The following is a 5,261-nucleotide window of genomic DNA, read 5'->3' as shown; positions in this document are numbered from 1 at the left end:
TAATAACCAAACGAACCAAGCCGTTCTCGGCCCTTGTCTCCAGCAAATATGGAATTGAATGTATTGTACAAGTACAAGCTATTGGTCAGTAATAACACATTTTGGGGGCTTTCGTTGGACTGAAAAATCTGTTTTGGTTCCCAGTGGATTGTTTTCATCTACATAAATTTACAAAACAAATAAACCATTCAATCCATATTCCAAAATCAAACACGAATAACCTTTTCCGATTCAATCCATCGCAAGTTTATTACCCACATTAGATTCTACAATTTTTGCATACGCCGTAGGAATCAACAAGTTCTCAATATCTAACAACCACAACTCTTGACCCGACATTCTTCCTGAAACACAACCGGCATCTTCAAAAAGGAGAACAAAAAAAATATAAGAAAAACAACTAGCAACTCCCGTCCAGGAAGAGTTAAGGGAAACGAGCAACAACGTCACACACACCCAATTGCGATCATTAATTAGGGCCGTCTTTGAGAATTTATATACCTCGGTCGAGCCGAAATGAAAAGCCCCATGAGCTCTAACGAGTAACGAAATATATAAGTTAATAACCTAAATTTTATCCTATGGATTATGAATAAAAAAAATTGGGCCCGGTAATTTTAAATGGAGATAAAAATCCAATTATATACATAAAAATTATCTTTTTAAATATATGCATAAAAATATATATAAAAAATTTTGACCCCAGAAAAAATGTGCTTCGGCCGAGGGTGTGCGGCTCGCACACCCTCAAGGCCGGTCATGGCGATCATAATGCGGAAAACTTAGCAGATAGGATACCACAATTTAAGAAAAAAAATATATAGTTGATAGGACGGTGCGCTCGACTGAACCAAGTTGAATGGCGAAGTGATCAGGGACGGTTCTCCAAAACGAGTCGTACTTTTGTTGATTTCCATCAACTGTGTCCTCTTATATTGCGCACCAAACCCTAACTAGTGAGACTTCTTTGACATCGGGCCATGCTTTCGCCCCCGGGTGGGTCCCGTGACTCAAAGAATTCTTGGTTTACCGGATTATCATGCCCTTATTTTTTTTAAAAAAACTCAATTTCACCAGACTCTTCTTGTTAGTGGTATTTGTAGTTTGGGTATTGGAATTGAGGGTGTTGGTATTACTTGTTGAGGGTTTGTTGATAGTGTTGCGGGTTATGCAGGTCGTACATCGAGTTTGCCAAAAGAACGAATCCCGGAGGTCAAATCAGTGGAGTTGCAATTAGCAGTGGCGAAGCTTGGACTTAGTGACAGCGATGACCGAAGTCACGGACCCAAAAATTTTCAGTTCGACTATTCGGTTCTTGTCAGGTGGGCGATTTGGGTCGGTCCGGCCAAAAAATATGAAATCTAAATATCTAATTTTTCTTCGTTCATTCAAATGATTGTTCTTAAAAATAATAATAAAAAAACTAGATAAATTTTTAATCAACAAAGGACCTAAAATATTCATGATAATGCAAGAGGAGGGGTTGGTTACTCGATGTTATGGCGTGTGTTGTCTCCAAGGTTGAAGGCATTATCCTGTGTGTGGTGGCCGGTGGTCTCCAGGGTGGTGGCCGACAGTGGCGGACAATGGTGTGCGCTTAGTGGTGGTCGGTTGTCTCCAGTGAGACAGTGATTTTGTGTTCTGTACTAATGAATGGTAGATGATTTTCAAGCGTTAACCCATGGCAATCCTGCTTTTTTTTTAAATACATTTATTATTGTTACAAATAATCTACTTCAAGTTTGAGTTTTATATAGACAAATCTTTTAGTATTCGACTAGTATTTGCTTAGAAAAATGTAAAGTTTTATAGAAAAATCAAACGCTGGGATGCTATAAAAAAATTCAGTGATGACCGGTAGCTTTTTAGAGAAATACCTTAGGGTGACCGCGCTTAATACCTATAAAACTTTTCGGGCAAAAATCACGAAATTTACCCTATTAACCGAGAAAACGGCAGTGGCATTGGCAGGGTCACCCCCGGTTCCCGTAAACCTTCGCCACTGGCAATTAGATGCACGTTTGGGTTTTGGTATTGGGATGGTGGAGTTGCAAGCGGACCAAACCCTATGTGAGATAGTATTCTTTCGGGTTGGGGTTATAGAAACTACTGGCTCTATTTTATTTTTATTTTTATTTTCAAACCTTTAGCTCTTCTTGATGGATCTATAATTTTTTTACGAATGTTTAGGTGTAGGTTTGTTGAGAGAAAAGATAATGAATTTATGTGTGAAAATTGTTAATTGGTTAAGGTTTATATAAAGTAAATTATTGTTCCCTTTTAAATAGATGACTGTCGGAAATAGTCATGAGTATATGACCGTTTGAATTTTGTAAAAGGCGGTGTATGCACCCGTGTCAGGGTTTCCTTTGAGTGTTCCCGCCAGAACTGGGTGGCACCGCACCTCATCTTATGGGCGGTCCACCCTTACCTACTTTTCAGTTACCTTCACTTTTTTTCATTTTTCTTATCTACACAAAATATTTATCACCACATGAAATTATTGCCATAGTATTGATACAAATTAAGAACCACATAAAACATTCCAGACATGCATGCTAAGAAGTTTCATATTTTAGTACTCTTAAAGTTTACTTTATTTATTAGTAATTTTCTTATGTAGAAAGCATGCAAACTTAACTAGGGATAGACCTCAATGAGAGATCTTAACCCTAAAACCGGACTTATTTTGTAATCTCTAAAGCCGGCATCACGGAAGAGTCCTGCCCATTCTTTTTCGCTCCTCTCTCTTCGGTCATCAAATTCATCATAAGCATATCAAAGAAAAGTTGAGTCTCGAGTAATTCATCTCTCCTTTTTGAGCCTTTACGACCATGTCTATGACGATTAGTTTTCCTCCATTCTCCTTGCTCGGAATGGCTTCTTTGCATTGCTTCAAAATCTTTATGCATTCTTCATCACTCCAATCATGTGAAATCCACTGTTTTTTTTTTCATAAATTAACATAAATCAAAAGTTGTTGTGCACAAGTTTGCAGCCTAAATCACAATCTGAATTTCTTCTATATATTTCCATGATAATAAGTGAATTAGAGTACGGTTTTTATACCCTACAGAAACTGGGCTTGCAATTCTTCAACTAATAGATCGAAATAAATTGTGGGAAAGAAACCAATATATGATTCATCGAAAAAGGGGAAAGGGCTAAATATTAAGAATACCTTAAGCAGAACTGCATGAGCTTTAGGAATGGCTTCAAACATGTCTCCACCAACATAACTCAAGTTTTTACTTCCAACCAAACCATCAACTACGTGAGGAAGATCAAAATTAATGCACATAATATTGGGGAAAGCTTTGGCAATGGCTTCGGCAAGTGTCCCAATACCACCCCCAACATCCACTATGGAATCCAACCCTTCGAAAACACCTTGATAATGTTCAAGAACGATACTTGTAATGAGCTTTGCATCACTAGCCATGCCTTCATTGAAGAACTGATTAAACTTCGGATCTTGGCCTGCAAGATCCCAAAACATCCTGCCATTGGTTGTGTAAAAGGGGTTGACATCATCATTTTGGAACCATGTGCTCAAGTGTTGCCATGGGTCCATGAGCATTGGATCCAACATGGCTAGTAAAAAGGGTCTGATGGTTAATGGCTCTTCTTTTAGAAGAAATCGAGAAGCAGGTGCGAGCATATAGCCTTCTCCTCCCTCTTCATTATTGCATCCATGTGTGGTGGATACACTTTGTTTCACAAAGAAACCAGAGTAAACAAGGATGCGCATAAGCCTATAGACACAATGAGTTCTCTCCCGTTTTATGGGGAGCGCTTCGACTAACTCGGAAAGCCGCATTGGTGAACCGTGGCGGGCGATGATATCAGGTATTTGTAGCTGAATTGCACATTTAAGTGACATGGACTTTATAAAGCTGAAAATATGGTTCCATATGTGAGCTTGAGAGTCAAGTAGCTCTTTAGATAGCTCACCATTTAGCAATGCCATCTCTTCAGTTTTTTCTACAATCTCTTTATACTTGTGAGACAATATGAGTAGTTTACATTATGTGAGCATAGAGACCCTTTCAATATATAGAAAAAAAAAGTGACGACATGTGATTGAGATAACTTGATAATCTAATAAAATGATTATTAAATATTCCATATATTTAACCTTCATTTACCTTCCCGTTTCACGTGTACTTTATCTACCATCAATCAAAAATGTTAACAAGTCTTTTTAAAGCTTTTCTTTTGGTAAAATAATATGGAGAAATTCATATATACTCTTATTTATCTACCATCAATCAAAAATGTTAACAAGTCTTTTTAAAGCTTTTCTTTTGGTAAAATAATATGGAGAAATTCATATATACTCTTATAGCATCATAAAATTATACATCCAAATAAAAATCAAAATATCATACATATATATACAGAGGAAAGTTAATGTGTAAATGAAATTAACGTACTAATTGTGATAATCAAGAAAAGTAATTATATATACAAATAGAGTAATTATGTAATTGAATCATAGAAAGTAATTATATATACAAGTAGAGTAATTATGTAATTACCCTATGATGTAATTATACAATTACTCTACTTGTATATATAATTACTCTACTTGATTCTCTCAATTAGCACGTTAATTCCATTTGTATTTGACCTAAACCATATATGTGTGTGTGTTATATCGTTACGTTTAATTATTACATATGATTTAATTAAAGAATATGTTTAATGATATATATAAAAAAAATAGTTTCAGTTAAAATACCTCCAATTATCACATATATACGATTTCAAAGTTTGCATACGTATGTGTACGCTACGCTTCTTGGTAAGTTTGGTGTGCATTATTGATCATTTTATGGTGCATTGTGCTTCTTAATTTGTATCTACTTCACTTTACCATTGGGCTCTGTTGAATCGCTCCACTTCCATGCATGCCGCCCTCCACCTCATGCTTCATCTGTAACTCGTCTTTCTAAGACCATCTCTAATGATGCCCTGATACATAATATTTGTTTTCATTTTGGGAAAGAAAAATACACCAAGTACTAACGATATCCAGTTTCAACTGATGGTGTATTTGTTTGAATGTTTGTGAAGCGATTGATTCCTTCACATGAGATAATTCAGTATTTCCCAAAGTTCAATGCGTTCCACAAAGTGAGTTTTGAAAACAAAAGGTTCATATTTAGAAATATTAAAGATTGGTCAGTTAGTGATTATAACTTTATAATTCTAAGAACTTCCATAGAAATATCTACTTAAAAAGAGGTAGCAGCGCA

At 36.0% G+C, this 5,261-nt stretch overlaps 1 pseudogene; it reads right to left on the bottom strand.

Annotated features, from left to right (window-relative positions):
* Positions 1-2,640: 2,640 nt before the first annotated feature.
* On the bottom strand, positions 2,641-3,977 carry LOC143592565 (trans-resveratrol di-O-methyltransferase-like; annotated as a pseudogene).
* Between the last annotated feature and the right edge of the window lie 1,284 nt (positions 3,978-5,261).

The sequence above is a fragment of the Bidens hawaiensis genome, unplaced genomic scaffold (assembly GCF_021521415.1).
Source record: "Bidens hawaiensis isolate Kalapana, Puna unplaced genomic scaffold, B.hawaiensis_p1.1 tig00041067_1, whole genome shotgun sequence".
Taxonomy (NCBI): domain Eukaryota; kingdom Viridiplantae; phylum Streptophyta; class Magnoliopsida; order Asterales; family Asteraceae; genus Bidens; species Bidens hawaiensis.
Note: the sequence above shows the minus strand (reverse complement) of the source record. Positions and strands in the feature narration are given on the sequence as shown.